Source organism: Ursus arctos, unplaced genomic scaffold, assembly GCF_023065955.2.
Source record: "Ursus arctos isolate Adak ecotype North America unplaced genomic scaffold, UrsArc2.0 scaffold_24, whole genome shotgun sequence".
NCBI classification, from domain to species: domain Eukaryota; kingdom Metazoa; phylum Chordata; class Mammalia; order Carnivora; family Ursidae; genus Ursus; species Ursus arctos.
The window spans coordinates 35,848,963-35,869,716 of NW_026622919.1; the positions used below are offsets into that span (position 1 = coordinate 35,848,963).

General features: G+C 48.6%; 1 long non-coding RNA gene across 1 annotated transcript; it reads right to left on the bottom strand.

Moving 5' to 3' along the window:
- Positions 1 to 6,869: 6,869 nt before the first annotated feature.
- LOC130544724 (uncharacterized) lies at positions 6,870 to 20,683 on the bottom strand. Its single transcript, XR_008961249.1, has 3 exons — positions 20,544 to 20,683; positions 15,333 to 15,528; positions 6,870 to 7,275 (listed from the first exon to the last, which is right to left on the bottom strand). It is a non-coding gene; the product is annotated as an uncharacterized LOC130544724 (long non-coding RNA).
- Between the last annotated feature and the right edge of the window lie 71 nt (positions 20,684 to 20,754).

Genomic DNA, 20,754 nt, shown 5'->3' on the forward strand with positions numbered 1-20,754 from the left:
GTACTTTCCTCTGGTGCATTCAGTTGTTTTTAAAGAGGGCTCTTCCTAGTCTTTTCAAGATAGACAGATGCCCAGATTTAAACTCACACACACACACCCAAAAGACCCCCTCACTGGGACACACAGCGATCTACCAGCTCTGATCACCCCAAAGCAAAGACCTCACCCACATAAACCAAAGAGCTCACGTGACTGTCAGCCTTGTGGGACAGAGGTGGTGGACTGGGAGGCTGGGGGTGGGAAATAAGGCCTAGAATAGTGGGTCACTTTCACTGCTATGTCAGAGAAAGGCCTTTGCCTCAGGACAGGTGAAGACCACACAGCAACGTGGGGGAACCAGTGGGTAGGACAGGAAGGCAAGAACATGAGGAAGCTACTCTGGATAGTACAAAGAGAATTTTACATGCAGGTAGGAGGTCTGGCCACACGTCCCCTCTCCGTGCAGTCATTTACTACACCATGAGGATCTGGACCAGATGACCGGATGTCCTGAGGCTAGCTTTGGCGGGCTGGTAAGAAATGGTATTTGGCCCCCCGAGTGGCCTTCGAAGATAGGCCAGATGAACATGCCTTTCCCCATAAAAGAGGACATGTGTCCGTGCGCATGTGTGAGTGATCGGTGGAGAGTTGTCAGCAGCCGACACTAGTATCAGGGGGACAGGGTTGATACAATGGTTTAAATCCTCCAAATTCAGAAAGGCAAAATCTAGGTTCAAATCCCAACTATGCCATTTACTGTGAGACCTTGGGAGACTACTAAATTCTTCTAAGCCTCAGTTTCGACGTTTATAAAATAGGTCAAATAACAGGACCTACCTCCGGATGTGGAGAGGATCAGGAGAACACTTAGCACAGAGCAAGTGCTCAGGAGATGAGCCTTATTAGGCCAGCATCTGACTTTTCTTTAAGACCATAGAACATAGGACAGAAAGGAGCTTTCTCTCATTGTGAGGTAAGGGAACCACAGTTCGGAGAAGGAACAATGACTTGCCCAAGGCCGTACTAGGAATCACCGGCAGATCTGGCATTAGGACCAGGGGCCATATTTTAAACAGAAGAAGCTTCTGGTCTCCATGAGGCTGGGGAAAACTGGATCCACCCCACAAAGAGAGCAATAGCTCAAGGTCTGAGAGCCTCCTTTCCCATCATCTGGGCTCCTGAGACCTCCATGCAGCTATCCTGTGATTGCTGGCAAGAAGATTTTGAGGAAGCAATGGGCAGACACAGGGAGGGACAATGCATCTCTCCAGAGCCTGGTGTTTACCAGCAATGGCCGTTACCTATTTGAACCAAGTTTCCTCGCCTGCAAAATGGAGCTGATCCCTTACAGGGCTGTTTTGACTATCCCCAACCACAGGGTCTGGAACAAGCACCATAATAAAATGGAAAATGTTGTTATTCTCTTAGCAGCTAGAGCAAGAATCTCTTTCATGGAGGAAACACCTCTGTTAAGAAAATGTGTCCGTAACCCCAGTTAAGGGAGGAAAGTCCCCCAGGACAGGACTACAGACTGGCGCCCAGACCAGGGGAAGGGGTGAACCAAGAGGAGGGACTGTGTTGCCTCTGAGAACCAGAGAGGGGTGGGGAGAGCGGTCGGGGGAGCAGTTGGAGCCAGTGCCGGGAACAGTGGGAACTTCTCCTCCCTGGAGCCCTCAAGAGTCCCATCAGTTATGCAGCTCCCGGAATATTTGATGAGAGTGGTCTGAGGGGAAGTGACAAGGGGGATTACTCCCCGCTGAGGTTCACATGGGTGTGAGACAGGGCCAGCGCCCCAGAATAAGGGATTAAAATTGAGAAATGTGAAGTCAGTCCTTGGAAAGTCACAGAAGCCTTGCAGAAACTTTGGATGGCCCTAGACAGTAGACCTGGGGGGCAGGGGTGGGGTAAAAAGACTTGCAAGCGGTTCTCAAGATCCAGGGACATGCTCAGGGTGGCTACTTCAGACTGGGTGGTGAGGAAAGGCCTCGCCAAGGAGGTGACGTGCAACCCAACAGCTCAATGACAGCCTCATGAGGAATAAAGCTTTCCAGGCAGGAAGCACCACCAGTGCAAAGTGCTGGCAGGAACTAGCTTGGTGCCCGGGAGCAGTGTGGCTGGAGCGTATGGCCAGGAGAGCGGGATGAGGAACCAGGAAGGCAAGAGCAGGACAGGGGTACTTTGTGAGCCAGAGTAAGGGGTGTGTGATTTATGTCAGGGGAGGTGGGAAGCCATCAGGGATGGTGTTAAGCAGCCAAGTAGCATCATCTGACCCACCTGTTTAAAGAAACCTAGCTACAGTGCAGACACAGATTCCTGGAGGCAAGGGAGACCCGTCCAGACTAAGTAATCCAGACCACACATGAGGATGGCTGGGGCCAGAAAGGAAGTAGTGGAAGTGGAGGAAAAGGAGATTAGGGAACCGCTTGGGGGGACAGAATTGAAAAGAAATACTGAGAAAGATTTGGGCTTGAGCAACTAGGTGGATGCTGGCACAAGTTCTAGAAATGGGGAAGTGGGGGGGAAAGCAAGTTACAGAGTGGAATCAGGATAGGGACATGACAATTTTGAAACACGTGTTAGGCATCTATGTAGCTCTCGTGGGCAGGGAGTTGGTTGTGAGTCTGGAATGCCGGAGAAAGGTGCTGGAGATGTAAAGCCATGGGACCAGATGGGGTCAGGTAGGAAGGTGATGAGCAATGGGCTCTGGGGCACGTTAGAGATAGAGCAGGAGCCACACAGAAATGGGAGGCAGGAGTAGCCAGTAAGATAGCAAGAAATCCAAGACAGTGTGGTGACCTGCCAGCCAAGAGAAGAAAACAATTCAAGAAAGAGGGAGGAGTCAAACGTGATGAGTACAGCCAAGAGTAAAAGAGGAATAGAGAAATGCCACTGGATTTGACCCATGAATGTCCAGTGACCTGGACAGGCACGGACAGAAGCCCAACCACAGGGGGTAAGAGACTGGGGCTACGGAAGTCGGGATCAGAGCTCTATGTAGGTAACTCTTGTAACAGCTATTTTGTGAAGGGAGACAGAATTTAGGGTTGGAGCCAGAAGCAGGAATGGGTCACTGGAAGTTGTTTTTTTTTTTTTTTTTTTTTTTAGTGTGGGAATTTACCGTGTGTCTGTGTGTGAATGTGCAAAGTAGTCAACCTCTCTGAGCTTCAGTTTCCTGTGCTGTAAATCAGAGACCAAAACAAACACCTACAATTGCAGGTTATTTGGAGAATCACACCAGTTAATGTACACAAAGTATCCAGCCCCATGCCTGGTTCATAGCAGAGGTTCCCATGTCAGAAAAAGAGTGCTTGCCCCCAGCAGGTTCTCACTGGTAATGGAAAGAGGACGGTTCTCAGCTTGCACACTGCCCCTTATAGCAGACGACTAGCTGGGGGAAAAGGAACCATGTGGTGAATGGCAAGATCAAGAAGTCGTTTGCGAGCATGGTTGCTTTCACCCTAAGCACACACCCAGAACTTCCCTCTCTCTTCCCAAAAACGAGCCTTCCCCTCCAGACTCTGTAACATAGGACTGCTCATCTGAACCACAGAACACAGGTGATTTGAGGGACTATCTTCCCAGTTCTCCCAAGGATGTTGCATAGTGAGCACCATCCTAGATGCAAAGGAGAGAAGTTAATCCGTTATATCCAATGCATGCCTTTGAACTCAGCTAAAAAAGGCTGCCTTGGAGGCAGGGACCACCACTTTGAATTTATTCACCCTTTGCACCTAGTAGGCTTCATTAAATGCCTGTGCATGAAATTCCCACAAAGGCCTTGGGCTGGCTAGGCAGAAGGTGTGTTCAGACGTCAATGTGCTGAGCCCTTTAGGCTGTGAGTCAGGGGGTCAGATCAGAAAGTGCCACCATGGAAATAGCATGTTAAGCTGGGTCCTGGAAGGTGAGGGTTTGCACCCACGGCAAAGCTGGTCTAGTCTGACTTTTCTTAGGAAAATTAGTGGGCAGTGCCACCCAGTGGTTCAGAACCACAATGACTAGACTCTTCAATTCCTTAAAGGGCTCACACAAGTGATTGTGTCCAAGGAGCAAAATCAGCTTGTGCATGATGCATAAACCCAGCTGCGGACATGGCGCCTCCTGGTGCCTGTGTCCTCCCACCTCCCTGATTGCTCCCCTTTGGCTGGAAGCTGAGGCTCTCGGTCCGCACGAATGCAGAACAGAAAAATATCCTGCTGTCAAAGAACTTACATGTGAGTGGGGAGAGAGACCATACACAAATATACACAACATCAGGCAGTGAGGAATTCTACAGAGAACAAAGCAGAGTAAAGGTAATGGTGAGGAGTGCAAATGGCAACTTTGTACTATTTGCTAGAACCCACCAAGAACAATTTAACTTAGTAAACTTGTCACCTTAGGTTCTGCTTCTAGCCAAGAGAACTGCACACCAAACACATCTAATAAACTGATCGTTCTACAAATAAAAGCTATAAGCTCCAGACAAAATGTTTAAAATTCAGTTGAGAGCACAAGAGACTGTACAGAAGCAGGCAGGTTTTGGAGGTTAAAAACTGGGAATTGGCAACAGGCGCGGAGTGAGTTCCTAATTTTTGTGGTTTGGGTTTGAGGTCGAGTGCAGGGCTCACCCTGAAAACCTTTTCAGGAAAACCAAAGACCAAGCCATTGACCCCTTCAGGCCAGGCTCAAATATCAAAGATTATACAATTTGTCAGGAAGACTTATTTACGGAATTCGGAAGCAACCCATGGTTACCTTCACCTCATTTTAATACTAAAATCTCTGCGCAAGGAGGAGCACAAGCCTCATTTACAAAACATGCGATGTATGTTATAGGCATGTTTCCTTAAGATGCATGTGTGACCTCGTGCCCGACTCTACATACAATGTCAAGGCTCCTCTATCTAATTGTTCATCCTAACCTTAAATAAAAGGAACCCGTTCACCTTTGCCTGGGGAGTCACAGCTTTGGAAGTTATTCCTTGGATCTCCTTATTTGCTAGAAATAAAGTTTACTTTGTGCAACAACTCCATCTGGTGTAGTTTCTATCTGTGACTCACCAAGGAGCAAACTCATGTTAGTTTGGTTACAAAAGTGTTATGGGAAATAAAGGGTCAGGGTAGTAGAGGGAAGTGTGCCCTACCCCATATTTACACCTCACAGTAAATGTGGACGGTTTTGTCTGCCCAGCACAGGGTGCTAATGGGATTGCCTGTCTTCAGGACACCTCTCACACCCAACCATAGAGGTTTGTCCAAGAGGTGGGCACACAACCCATACAGGGCCAGGCCAAGTCCCTACCTGAGATTGGTAATAAACACTGGAAGAAAGAAATGCACTCTTCACTGGGGTTGGCTGAGCTAGAATGACGAAAAGGTTGAACAACCTAGGTTTTGTCCCTCTCTCCCACCTCTTCATAAAGGAAGCCCATCTTCAGGGGAAGAAAATTGGGGGACATACAAAAGGAGCAGAGATGAAAAGTGGAATGCAAGAAACCCTCGATGACATTGTTTGAGCCTCTGGATCAAGCCAGACCCTTCCTGCACTTTCCAGTTATATTAGTCATTAAGTCTCCTTTTTGATTAAGTTCATATGGATTGGATGTCTGCCTCTTTCAACCAAAAATTAATAAGCCCTTCCCCTGATGCCCAAGTGGAGGCAACAGGATCCTCAAGAGAGAGAAGGAGGCCAAGAATCAGAGCCCTGACTAGCAACAAAGTGATTAATGAACCTTAACATTGCTAAAAGGACAGAGAAGCAGCCACTCTTGGAGCTGACACAAGAGCAGGTATGGAATAAACCCCTTTTCCCAAATATATACAGGAAGATTAGCTGAGAGAAAAGGCTGAGTTGAGACTGACAAGGCTGAGTCATTTGCTCAGGCAAATAGTGAGCTAGGTTACAGTGTAATCATGTAATGTGCCCTACAGGACGATTGCCTGGAAGAATGGGGGATGACATCAAGGAACCTGTGGTCATGATAAGAAGCCCTTCCACCCATCCCTCACCAGGGTCATATCAATTTGTCATGTGCCAGTCATCCATCTCTTGGCGCTTCAATCTGGGGCCCAAGCCTTCTGTTTTGAAATGCAAACAAGTTTAGGAAGCTAATGCATTTACCCTGTTATTCATTCACACCATTCTGAGAAAAGGAAAGTTTTGAAAAATAGATGAGAGTAATTATGGATTGTGGGCGGATTGCCTGGAGAGGTCAGGCTTGAATTGGGCACTTGAACGAGGAGGCTTGGAAGCAGAAAATTTTGGAGAGGAGAGGTACCCATACCTGCCACAATGCAGTTCTTATCCGAGCCTCTGCAGACAAACTCCTCCCTCCCCAGTATCACCTGGGTGGTATCAGTAGGGTGTGTCCCACTAGTAAGTGGGGTCCAGAAATAGTGGTCTGCTGTTCTAGGATCCTCAGAAGCTCCCTGATGCTCCCAGAAGGCCACCGAGCCTGTCAGGTACCCTCTGGCTAGGGATTTCTAGGGACAGGGACCTCCAAGTAAAGTCCTATTCTCCAGTCCAGCAGCCAGGGTCTGCTTCCCCCACTAGTCCAGCCAGCCCTTTCCAAATCCTTTCTAAGTGAATCCTGCTTGCCCTGCTTTAAACTGAGCTAAGAATCAAAATGACTCCTGTCTTTGGGCATCCTTGTGCATAATCAAGAGTCCAGCTCTAGGTCCACAGACCCTGGGAAATCTGATTAAACTTGATACAATCTCAATACCACAGCATTGTGAATGTCCAGACCCCCTCCCAAGATTTCTTCCTGTTCCTTTGGTAAGTTTTCTCTCTCTCCAGCCTCCCTGACCAATCAGGAGTCCCACACAAATTCAGCAGCAGGGCTCACTTTGCTGGAGCCCCAGTAGCCTGCCCCTTGTTAGATGGCCCCAGGAAAGAAGACAGGGCCAGCGCCTCCTTAGGAGGAGGAAGATATAATGGAGAGTCAGGTAGAGAAATGAAACCCTGCCCCTTCTGCCCCCAGAGGAGTAGGCAGAGGAGCAGAGGGCAGAGCTCAGGCCAAACATACAGACAGCAATGTGTCATGAAGTTTTCTCTTCAGCAAAGAGATTGGAGGGAAATTTAAAACCAGAGAAGCTTGCATTCAGTTTTAGTAATTGTGGTGTATCCCATACAGTAGAATATTACACAGCAATGAAAAAGAGCAAACCACCAGTAAACACAATATAAGTGAATTTCATAGTCATGATTTGGAGCAAAAGAGTCAGACCCAAAAGAGTACATACCATATGTGAAATTCAGGGAAGTCAGAACAGTCGGACGTCAAACAGTGGTTACCTTTGCGGGATGGATATTCACTACAAGAGAACATGAAGGAAACTTCTGAGGAGCTGAACATGTTCTTTATCTGCATCTGAGTGATGGCTACATGAGTATATACATGTTTGTTAAAAACTCATCAAGCTAGGGCCGCCTGGGTGGCTCAGTCAGTTGAGGGTACAACTCCTGGCTTTAGCTCAGGTCGTGGTCTCACGGTCATGAGATCAAGCCTTGCATCGGGCTCTGTGCTCAATGCGGAATCTGCTTGGGATTCTCTCTCCCTCTGCCCCTCCTGCTCATGTTCTTTCTAAAATAAATGAATAAACCTTTAAAAAAAAAAAACTCATCAAGCTATAAGATGTGTACATTTTACTCTACATAAGTTATACCTCAATCGTTTTTTATTTAAGTAGACTCCATACCCAGTGTAGAGCCCAATGCAGAACTTGAATTCATGACCCTGAAATTAAGACCTGAGCTGAGATCAAGAATTGGGTGCTTAACTGACTGAGCTATTCAAGCACCCCAGTTTTTGGTTTTTTGTTTTTGTTTTTAAATAAGGACTTTGAGTTTTGGAGGACTGAGGGAGTGGCAAAGCTCAGAGGCAGCAATTTTATGCTGCTCCTTGGGAACCACATGTCTATCAGGAAAAAGCCAGGGTTGTGTAGAAAAGGCTGATGCAACCAGACCTGACTCTCGGGCTATCCTCTACTGCTCCCTAGTATGGCATTTTTAAAATGGTCAAATGGGTACTGGGGAGGAGGTAGAGAAAAACCCTTGGGTGTAGAGGGCATTACACTCTTAGAGACTAACTCCGAGTACTAAATATGTATGCATGGAAATGAGGGACAAACGGCTCACAGACATTTCTGCCTGGAGTCCTGCTGGAAGACAGGCTTCCAAGTTTTCCTCTCTGGACATCTTTGAGGTATTTTCCTATTTTTATCTCCTCTTCCCTTTCCTCATTCAGGCAGCTCATCCACACCACGTAGCTCATCCGCCCATCTCAGGGGAGACATGACACAGGGCAGTGACTAAAACTGTGAGTCTCTTTTGTTCTAAAAGCCTAAGCCCTTTGCAAAAAGGATAAAAGAGGATTCAAAGTAATCTTTTTTAATGTCTTCACCAGAGTTATTAAGGACTGTGGATTTCTTCCCAGCCAAAGAAAGTCCTGGTTTGGTCTGGAGGGAGGCAGGTGCCACATGGGCATCCCCGCAGCACGGCCAGGGAGACCCCAAGAGAAAGAGCTGTGGACAGTGTCCAGGCAGGTGGACCACAGCAGCCCTAAGGAAGTTCTCTGTGTCCTCAAATGTGACCCCAAACCTTCAACATGTCATCAGACCCACAGACCATACTAACCACAGGTAGGAAGACTCAGCAGTAACTTGTGGGCTCTCCAAACACCCAGGTGTACCCCAGAAAGGCTGAGGCTAAAGTTTCTCACCAGACCAGCAAAAGGACAGGATACAAAGATACATCAAATTAAGTTATAGGAGTAAAGTTTTCTTTCCTATAAACCTGAGTTTGTAGACTTCATTTCCAGCTACAACTCTGGGTACTTCTGAATTGAATCTGTTATAATGATATGAATCTTTTCGATGTTAGTGTTTTACTTGCGTAATCCTCATTAAGTGTTCGTTTACCCTGTGTCCCCGGAGTGGAAACTTAGGAGGCAGGCAGTACTCAGCTGAGGGTGTTCCCACTGTGGCTTCCCTGTGACTCCGGTCTGACCACAGACATCCCACACCCCATCCTGAGGCTGAACCACAGTGGGACCTCTAGCTGCCCCCCCTCCTGGGCTCAGCAGGCAGCCTGTGGCTGCTGGCTGCAGGACTGGTAGGATGCCTACTCACCTCCTTTCTTGCCTTCCTGCAGAACAGAATCCCTGCCAGCCTCTGGGGGAAGGGGGGATATTTCCTCTCCAGAAATCCCCCAAAAGTGCAAGCTCTGAGCTTGTTGGCATATGTCTCACAATGGCAGGGAACGGTCCTCCCAATTCTGCCTTGGAATCCCACAGTGGACCTTCTAAGTCATAGAAGGGCTTCACTTCCCTTTTTCTAGCTAGAGTTCTCCCTGTCACTTCCTGAGGAACATTTATTCTCAAACTCATTTCTGACCCTGTAACCCTGTCACTGTCCAGCTTCAAAGAGCAAGAGTTGGGGCGGTTGGAAATGAAAAAGAAGACACTCACTGGCCATCCTTTACGTGTCAGGTGGGCTACATGTGTCACCTTAATCCTAATTTCCACCTTGCAGGCTGGGGATTATAGCCATAAGAGACATAGGAGAAAACCATGGGGATCTCAGGGAGTTTAAGTAACTTGTTTCAGCTCACACCACTGGCAAGTGAAAACAAGCCAGAATTCAAGTCTGGGTCGGACTCCAAAACCCCAAATGGGACCTGTCAGTGCCTGATCCAGCCTTCCCCGCGGGCCCTATGGGCTATGTTTCTAGAATCTACACCCCCAGCTCAGCTCCCAGGGAACATGCCCCCCCTGCCCAGTCTCTCCGCTGATTTCCAAGGCCCCAGCAGAGGAATCTAACTGGCCCAGCTCATCGTTTTCATCTAAGCCACATAGCTCCTGGCCAAGCCCTCTATTGCAAGCACGGGCAACTCTGCCTCAGGGTCCTTCCTTGGCTGCAGCTTTTCCTACTGGAACCTCCTGGGATCACCTTCCAATAAACTACTTGCCCTCACATCCTTATTTCATGGCCACTTCTGGGGAATCTGGACCTAAGAAAGGTGTGAGAAGGAGCAAAGTCGAGACTGACTCCTGGGTTGCGGGCCTGACCAGTCAAGCTACATTATTTTAGCGGAAGCAGCTACATGTATTGTGTGCTTGCCGTGGGCCAAGCATTCCGCAAAGCCCGTTACACAGAGTATGCCCATTAATCCTCCCTACCGCATTATGTCCTACCGCCGTACCATCCCCATATTATCAATAAGGAAACACGCTCGGAAGAATGATGCCATTGCCCCGGGGACAGAGAGTTGGTAAGTGGCGGAGCTGGTTTTCAAGGGGCAAGAGATGGGGGAGGTAGAAAGGCCATGGTGCTCTGACATTCAGCGGCCCAAAATGTGTTACTCGTGAGGATCCCTGCTTCCAAGTGCCAGCCCCTCATTGTCCATGGGAAAGTTCCCATTTCCTCACAGTAGAGATCCTTAATGGCCCTATTATTCACCTTCCCACTGATGGAGAAAGTGGGGGTAAGAGGGGGGAAAAGTACAGAGGGCAAGAGAGAATAATCAAAATAATAAGAGCAATTTTGTACTGAGTGCTGACAATGCGCTGGGCACTATTACATTCTTTACATCATGCCACTTACACCCCCAGCGAGCCTTGGGGGAAGACCTGTCTGAAGTGCGCCCATTTAACAGAAGTGGGGAAGGACAAGTTCTACAGAACAACGATTAGCCAATCCAGCCATTCGGACCCCCATGGACCAGGCTCCAGCCCCTTCTCACTGTGACTCAGCCTCAGCCTCTGTGTTTTCCACTTCTTCTCTTTTTATTTTTCTAAGAAAACAACTCCACATCCTACTTTCTGAGCATTTCCTGCCTGGTCCCTGGGGAGAAATCAAGCCTCCTCAGGAGGTTCGAAGCAATCAAAGGACAGCTGCAGGACACCAAAGGGAGAGTCACGACTGTCAGAGGCTCCCCCTTGTTTTCGGAAGCGTGTCCAGGGTTTGAAGAGAGATCCCGGGGGTCTGAGGGTCTGCAGGGCTGAGGCTAGAAAGCAGCCAGAGTCTGCGAGATGAGAGGGTGGTTTCTCAGCGGGAGGGTGGTGTGTGTTTATGTGGCGGTGGTGGTGCTTCTTCAGTATCGATCATGTGACGGTGTCAAAAATGGACATGTTACAACTTATATACACTAAGAAAAAAAAAATTGTTCTCATTATTTTCAGTAACTGACCACACTGGAATGGTGGAAGAAACACTTAAACCATGACAATTAAAGAAAACCATCTCCCCTGGAATAGAGCAGTGGTGCTTCAGAGAAATGTGCAAGGCCACTGTGAAATTCCTTGTCAGGGCTGTTTCGTACCTTCCAAGAAGGCTTCAGGATGCAGGGGGCACTGAAGCTGCCTTGTGCCCCTGGTTGGGGGTGAGGGACAAGGTTCTCGTCTTGCCAGCTTCAGTTGATGCTGCGATGGGGTGTGGCTCATCTCGCCTTACCTCTGAACCCTCCTGATGGCCACAGCGCCACAGCTAAGGGAACTGGGGGTCTGTTCTCTGGGGGTGGCCGGGCCCTCACTGGAATATCAAAAGCACTTGCTCCATTCTCCCTCTCAGATAGTGCAAACAGTTATGAGTTAGACCCCATCCACATCCCCAAGGAGAACTGAAGGCTTGTGTTCTATCCTGGTATCCCTTCCTCCAATGTCCACCGCCACTGATCATCCATTTCTTCACATGCTGCCTCACCCCACATGGGTCAGGGCCCTGGTTCCTTCATTCCCCCAAAAGAACACTGATGTAAGTATATTGGGTGCCAACAGATGTTCACTCGAAATCTTGGCATAGGATGGGTTCTGAAGAAGATGTAACATGAATGTAGCACAGAATAATTTAGGTGAGAACTTCATCTAGGATAATAGCCATAAAAAAATCTCTGCTTAAAAAATCCACTGGCCATTCCCTGCCAGAAGGAATTCATCTTCCCCAGCCTGATTTTCTTCCCAAGACTGGGGCCCTGCACATCTCTCCTCTTCTCCCTCACAACCCCACACTGGCTCTCACCTCAACCAGGAACAACTCCCAGTCCTGTTTCTTTCTTGTGCAGGACAATTTAGCCCTCTCTAGGCAAGGCAGGGGAAGGGGGGGTCTCCCCTTTTATAATGAAACATGCCCATGAAGCATGTTTCCCCCTTAAGCCAAAGAGTAATTCCCTCCCAAGATTTTTGCCCTAATTTTAAACCAGCCAGCTCAACTTTAGCCAGCTCTACTAAAACAGCATTGTTGTGATGCCTCACACATTTCTTTGAATCCTTACAGGTATTTCTTTGAACCCTCACAGTGAACAGTAGGTAATATTATTACCCCCACTTCACAAACAGGAAACCAAAACAGCAAAGTTGACAGTCACTGAGCGAATCAACAACCAGGCAAGAATTTAGCCCCAGGTCTGCCTTACTCTAAAGGTCCATGCTCCCACCACTGCTCCTCCTGGGAGAAAGAGCTATATTTCTACAGGTAGGAGGTGAACCCATCTTCAGAACAATTCCTATGTGGCAGGAACGAACAATTCCCATGCTGCGAGGTCATCTGTGGAGCCAGGAGGTGTGAACCCTTGACAGCGGGGGAGGCTGCTCTCAGGGTCCCTACTGGTCCGAGTGAGGCCCCATCCTCCAGGACCTCTGCTCCTTCCCAAGTCAGCCTCTTCCCTGACGAAGAGAGCCCCCACTGCAAACCCCAGTGCCAAGTCCATGCAGCAAACAGTCATCTTGGGGCAGACCTCACTGTTTCCAGACCTCAGACCTACAGACAGGCTCTCTCTCTCCCAAGTTTCAAACTTAAGACTCCCCCAGACCATCTGTCTGATCAACATACACCCCCAGCAGACAGGCACTGTACCTTCTCCACCTTTAGTGGGCAAGGGGCCAAGCCCAGAGGGGCCATCAGTGTTTGCTGAACTAGGCCTGGTTCCAACCATTACTGTTTCTTCCCTCTTCCATGGTAAGGGGTCCAGCTGGTTGAAATGACCTCACTGTCACTGAGGTCACTTCACGGTGACCATTTCCTGAGCATCCACTGCGTGCCAGGCATTCTACACAGCAAGTTCATCTCCTCTCCCCTGTCACCTCAGTTCAGTAGCGGTCAGCCCATTTCACAGTGGAGGGAACCATATAGCAAGATCAAGACAGCTCCTTGAGCTTTCACAGTGCAAGAAGCAGAAGCTGGAATTTGAACCAAACTTGAGCAACAACAAGGCTCCTCCTGTTTCCACTATGGACACCCTCAGTCAGAGGAGATAATGATCTACTCTCCTCTTCCGGGGATCAAATGTCACCCCCTTCGGGGAAAGGCACGTAAGGCTGTATTTTCAGTGTCAATATGTGATTCTAAAACCCACTTCCCTGATGGCGTGACGAGTGTCGTGGGGGGTGGGGTGAGGCCGGTACAGAGAGGAGCCGCTGGGTGAGTCAACCCACCTCAGAGAACCCCGCAGAGAGGACTGGTACTACTCTCACTGGACTGAGGGATAAAAGAGGCTCTGAGGATGTGGAGAAAGGGGATCCCTCTTACACTGTTGGTGGGAATGCAAGTTTGTACAGCCATTTTGGAAAACAGTGTGGAGGTCCCTTAAAATGTTAAAAATAGAGCTAACCTATAATCCAGCAATTGCACTACTGGGTATTTACCCCAAAGGTACAGACATAGTAAAGAGAAGGGCCATATGCACCCCAATGTTCATAGCAGCATTGTCCACAATAGCTAAATCGTGGAAGGAGCCAAGATTCCCTTCAACAGACGAATGGATTAAGAAGATGTGGTCCATATATACAATGGAATATTACTCAGCCATCAGAAAGAACGATTACCCAACATTTGCAGCAACATGGACGGGACTGGAGGAGATTATGCTAAGTGAATAAGTCAAGCAGAGAAAGACAATTATCATATGGTTTCACTCATTTATGGAACATAAGAAATAGCAGGGAGGTCGGTAGGAGAAGGAAGGGAAGAATGAACGGGGGGTAAACAGAAGGGGGAATGAACCACAAGAGACTATGGACCCTTGGTAACAAACTGAGGGCTTCAGAGGGGAGGGGGGTGGGGGATTGGGATAAGCCAATGATGGGTATTAAGGAGGGCACATATTGCGTGGAGCACTGGGTGTTATATGCAAATAATGAATCATGGAACACTACATCAAAAACTAAGGATGTACTGTATGGGGACTAACATAACATAATAAAAAATTATTAAAAAAAAATAAATTAAAAAAAAAGAGGCTCTGAGACTGGGACTGGAAACTCCATGGGAATTTTCCCCAGACATCTGGGTACCGCCTGCCAGATGACTCTCTATAAATAGACCAAAAATGCACATGATATAAAATTCTAAAGATACAAAAAAATATACAATGAAAAAGAAGTCGCCTCCTACCCCTGTCCCCGGTCTCCCTCCCATGATCCTTCCTAACCAGAAAGGAAAGTAACTCTTAGCAGTTTCTTATCAACCTCCAAAAGAGCATCTAGGCATTTCTAAGCATAGCTGAGTCTATTTCTTTCTTTTTTTTTTTTTTTTTTTTTTACATATGGGCAGCATACTACATAAGCCATTCTGTCCCTTGCTTCTTTTACTTAATCTTAGAGATCATTCCACTCCTGCATGTAGAGATCTGCTTCACTCTTTTTAGCAGCTGCCTCACATTCCATCATATGGAAGTGCCAGAACTAATCTATCAGTCCCTTACTGATGGCCAATGAGATTGTCTCCAATCTTCGTTAGTATCGAACTGTGAATATCTTGTACTTATCATGTGGTACATGCGAGGATACGTGTAAGATAAATTCCTAGATGTAGGATTGCTAGATAGAGCTTATTAAATACAATATGTGCTTTTACGTGTTTAATAGATTTCGCCAAACTGCCCTCCCTCCATAAAGGTCGTAGCAATGTGTCAACCACTGCCAATAAGGGGCAGCACAGGGAGTGCTTTTACATGAGGAAAAGACTTCTGGCCGGGAGAGATGAGCTGAGGCGCAGACAGGCAAGCCCACGCCTGGCCCAGACATTTATCCTAGGACAGCAAGTGACAAAGGTGAGCCAGCACCACCAACAGGCTGCTCCCTGCAGGCAAGCCACCCATTTCACAGATGAGAAAACATGCTCAGAGAGTTGACACGCCTCACCCAGGGTCACGGCCTGGAACCCCGTCAGTTCAGGGCCCACTCCCCCAGACCACACGTGCTTCCCCCTCTGGTCGCAGCTGTGGTCTCCTGTGCTGACTTGGCCAGAACTTGGAGAACCCCACTCCCTCCTATTGTGAGCTGAAAATAACTGGGCCACCCACATGGTGCGGGCTTCCACTTGTCATTTCATTCCCACCCACAGGGAACCAGGACCTGTTCCCACACATACACACTCACCCAGCTGCTGTTTCCAGCCTACTTGGGGCCCACGGAGCCTTGATCTTCCACTTCTCCGGGGTGGATACTCATCCACCAGCCTAAGGAACTGAAAAACTCAACGAACCCTCTCCATGGTTACTGCTCGGTGGTGGACAGTGAGGGCGTGAAAGAAGTGAGAGTCACACGTGTGTCGCGGGTGGTATCATCAGTCACTCTGAAAATAGAAGCAAGCATGGTGAAAACAGCGCTCTGCCTCTGTACTTAGAAAGTGCCTTCACATCCATTAACCCATTTTACCTCCACAGCAGTTTCCTGGGTTGGGCGAGGCAGGGATTCTTACATTCATTCCTCCCATTTCATAGACAAGGAAAAGGAGGTATGATTCGTCACTGCTCCAGAGGAGCAGAGACTAGAGGCGGACCCAGGGTTTCTGGTGTCTAACCTGGCCACAGACTGTTCTGCCCCCATGATAAGCAATCTCCTGGTGCATGAGGCACCCACGAAAACCATCCCTTGTCTGCCCACATCCAGAATGAGTCACTGTGTCCTCTAGCAATGTTTTTTGGGACCCTGCAACACATGGATATACATAAATTCCTTTCCCCGAATCCTCATCTTTGTTTCAGCTCCATAGACACATCCTTTTAAGGACACTCTTGGGGTGTTTCTGATGGGTGGCTTTGCACTATATCTAAGTGCCTTGCACAGCTGGGGAATAGGACGGGTGCTCAACAAAGGTGCATTGCTCAGTTGGCTGAAAGAACAGATGGGTGGTTGGATGCGTGAATGGGTGGGGGGAGTATTGGTTAAATTTGTTTCTTAGACTTATGTTTTATGGGGTTTTTTTGTTTTATTATTTTTTTTCCTACACAGCATCCATTACCCTTTCCAAATATCACCTTGACATCCTTTCATGGAATTACTTCTCTCCCAGGATATACAGTCTCAGTGATACTGCAAATCAGTGCTCTATCTTCTCCCAGCCAAGATGCAAGCAAATGACACAAGCTTGGCTGGTCATCTTCTCTCCCCTAGGACTGTGAATCCTTAGTAGACAGGGATGTGGGTAGGAAGCACGGCCGGAGTACATTTATTTCCAAAGTGGTACCCTGATGAGACTGTCAGGTAGTACCTGCTGTTCAAACACCCAGAGCTTTCCTAGTTTCTTACTACTCATTTTCCAAGTCAGGTTCTCCAATGCTTTATCCATTCTACAGGCTACTCGACCTTACCCCCAGTATATTACCTTCCCGCTTACATGAGCCAAAGTGCTTTTCTGCACTTACAATGACTTTTAAATGGCACAGATGCAGAGATGAATGAATGGATGAATAGATGGATGGGTGGAGGAATGGAAGGAGATGAGAATGTGGAGGAGTAAAGGGGTAGAGGGGTGAGCATGTGGATAAATGCAGCACTGCCTGGGGAAGGACTTGATGAACTAAGTGTTGAGTCCCAGGCCTTGGAAGGATGGGTGGGAGAGGAGGCATGATGACCCTTCAACCTCGCCTGCAGGGGAAGTGATGTGAACCGGTTGTAGGGGCAACAGGATGCCTACCCCCAAATGTCCTCCTTTAGTCTTGTACCTTTTGACTGAGAAAGCCTTCAGAAATAATACTGTCAAACTTCCATTTCCTAGATAAGGAAACTGAGGCCCACAAAGGGAAAGCGATTCCCTAAAATCTCACAACGAGGTTTCAGGCTGGGCTGGGACTAAAACTCAGGTCCTAATTCCCAGTCCCTTGCTGTTTTCACTGCTTCATGAAAGCTGTCTCTATGAGGAATGACTAAAGTGCAGAATTTCCAGATTCCATTTTGAAGAAAAAATTCCCCAAGGGGACTTCCTCACACAGGCTGGAGGTCCTCAAAAATGTCAATGCGTCAAGGAAGTTCTTAGGCCCCTATTGTAACGTGAATGTTCTGCAGGCCTCTGTGCTAAGGGGGCTGGTGGAGAGGTTTGGGGAAGCAGCATAGAGGAGAAGCAAGAGACTGGGGACCCCCATCCCTGAGAATGGATGCAGGGCAAGAAGGGGCTTCCCAAGGCCCACTCAAAAAAGGGGCAGAATCCAGACCACAACCACAAGAGTCCTGTAAGATTCTAAAACTTGTGTCACTTCCTTTGAAAGCATGTCTGTGAAACTCTTTGAAAAAGGGTCTGTATGCTGGCTGCGGGCACAGCCAGGAAGGAAAAAGGGGGGACCATAGGTCACTCCACAGCCAAGCTTGGAGCGAGAGAGAAATCCAGGGAAGGACAGAGCATAGAGGCCAAGTCTCTGAAGTCCGAGGCACGGAGCGTGGGAAAGCTTACGACAAGCTGAGTCATCACCGTTTTCTACATGTTTTCTTCCTAATAAGTGAAATAACGCCTAAGTGTCCAGCACAGTGCCTAAGAGCTAATGGAAAACACCGTCAACTCCCCCTCGCCTACCCCCATGTCCGTTAACACTGAGCTGAGTTGAACACTCGGGGGGTGGGGGGCAGACATGGAGTGGAGAAGCCCTGGAGTCTGGACATTTGGAGGAAGAAAGGGAATCTTTCTTGTGCTGGGAATAGTGCTGGGCAGTTGACTGCCTTTTAATCCTCTGAGGCATCCTCGGTGCTGGGTATTCTTTGCCCCATTTTCAGAGAGGAAACCAAGGTTGTAGAATAGCTAATAACTTGTCCAAAGACATACAGAGAGGAAGTGATCTGTCTGATTGCCACCCCAAGTCTGTTCTTCTTCACCAGGCTTTCCCCCGGGGTCGGGGGACAGTGGAAAAGAGGGGTCGGTTATGTCCTGGGAGTAGGCGCAAAGCAAGGGGCTGCTTCTGACAAACATGCTGGGGAAACGAAAACAAAAAACGACTCCAAAGCTTCAGAAGGAGGAGCAGCCGAGACCGGCTGTCACTCAGCAAACCTGTAAGAACGGAGGCTTCTCCCTGGGCCCCGCTCCCAGGGCTGCCCCATCCCCGAGGCATCCTGTGGTGATGCTTCCAGTAACCTAAGGCAGTGAGCATATCAGCAAACACACCACAGGCTGCAGAAAACAAGCGGCTGTACGCAGCCACTGTCCCGTGTGGTGAAGGCGAGAAGCGTGGGGGGAGGCCAAGCTGCAGCCCTCCAGCCTGAATGTGGTTGAAACTATAAAACAGTTGTCACAGTTAGTACCCCTGACCTGGTGATGCATAGGAGGTGCATGGGGCGGGGGGGAAGTGTAGGATAGAATGAAACCAGACCAAAAGGCAAGGCAAGGTGCAGCAGAAAGAGTCCTGGATAGGGGTTCGAATCCTGCCTCCAGCTGGGCAATCCTCCCCCCACCCCCCCACCCCCGCCGGTTGCCGCCCCTACAGACCCTCCAACGGCACTGCCAGAGCACCTACCCCAGGCAGGGCCCTGTGCACACAGGAGCGTGAGACCAGCTAGCTGGCTCCTGGGGGAAATACTCATATTTGTAAACAAGGACAGTGGAGGGACACAGCCAGGGAGCAGCTCTCCAATTTGCAGATGGAGAAAATCAAGGCTCCTCAGGAGGAAACGACTTTGCCTCAGGGTTCTCTTGGGGCCCAGACTGGGATTCCTAGAGAATGGAGGGACTTTCCCTGCTTTGGACACTTTTTTAAAAGCAGCCAGAAAAAACAGAGCTGCTCCCCACACGATCGTGAGGGGAACTCCGGGTCTAAGCAAAGCTTTGGAATCCAGAGCCAATGAGGTTTTGCTTTCTTGCCTGCCTTCGGTTTCCTAACATCACAGTGTGAGGCTGGGCAGGCAGCCAGCTGAGCTCAGGGAAGGAATGAAAGAGGAAAAGGGAAACTGGGCCAGGAAGGCGAGGGAGGGCCTGCACTGGGCTGGAAAGAGTGTGTGTCTAGCTCTAGCGAGGAATGTACTCACATCCAGGAGGAGGGGTTGCTGATGACAACCAGCCCTGTGGACGCAAGAGGCCTGTCGATGAGCCTGCTGGGTCTGTGAACTTCGTACACACAAAATTACATGCGTCTGTGTAGGCCTCCACGTGTTTGTGGAAAGCAATCACAGCTCTCGCCGGATTCTTAAAGGGCTCCATTGCCCAAAACAGGTTGGAAGCAATCTTTGCAATCTTTCACTTCACAGATGAAACTGAGGCCCAGAGAAGGTGAGCAATCTGCTCGAGGTCAGCACTGATAAGTAATAGAGCCACGTGCGAACCTAGGAGTCCAACTCTAAAGAGCCCATGTAATTACTCAAGACGCTGTAAGAAGTTATTCAGATTAAGCCAGCATGAATTTAGCATCTATCGATCTATCATGTGCAAGATTTTGGTGGAAAGCAGGGGAAGAATACAAAAAGAAGCTAAAAAAGAAAAACCATAAGACGCTGTTACTTTGTCCAGGGAGTTAAGACAAGACCAGTGCAAAGGTGACTCACAATAAAGGAGGATATTTTTACTTGTTATTGTCCAGTTCTCTGCCCACCACACACACAAACACACACACACACACACGGACACACGTGCTCCAAGGGGCAGGTGGTTGACTTACTCACCATGGCATCCGCAGCACCTACAACAGTGCCTGGCTCACAGCCAGTCACAGGAATCGATTGCAGGTGAACAAAGGCTGACTGAGTGGGTGTAGACCAAACACACTGGCAGGAGGTGGGGGAAGGGCAGAGAGGGCTTCATGATGTTTGTACCTCACCTTACAGTCTCCTAAGTACGTTCACAATCATTACTCTCCTTGATCCTCTCAACCACCGGTACATGGGTCACACAGACAGGTGTCCCTTGTTTTCAGGGACATAAAATGCTGGGGGAATCATAAGGACAGTTGCCATTCATTGAACCTGCACTTTGATTTCCTCACAGAATCAGTACCTTAGAACCAGAGAATATATTAACTCCTTGAGTCCAGACCGGATTTTGCACAGGAGGTAGTGAGTGGTAGAAATGGAATTACAGTGAGGGTCTTCCTCCTCTCTGGTCCCCACAATCCACTGGAACTACCAAAAGGGACGAAACATACTTCTGATATGCCCATTATCTATTCCTGCTCAGCAACACCACCATCCTACTTACCCCTATTCCCACTACCACTTACACGCACACACAGCAGAAAGGTTCGCCAGGGTTTAAGGATGAGGATTATGTTGGTCCATATCACTTCTTACCTCAGCTAGTGTCCCAACTCAGCATAGTTGGCATCCAGGAAAATACTTTGCTTTCTTCCTCAAAGAGGGAAACTGAGATCAGAGAAAGGAAACAGAAATAGAGCTCACATGGGGGCGCCTGGGTGGCACAGCGGTTGAGCGTCTGCCTTCGGCTCAGGGCGTGATCCCGGCGTTGTGGGATCGAGCCCCACATCAGGCTCCTCTGCTATGAGACTGCTTCTTCCTCTCCCACTCCCCCTGCTTGTGTTCCCTCTCTCGCTGGCTGTCTCTATCCTGTCGAATAAATAAATAAAATCTTTAAAAAAAAAAAGAAATAGAG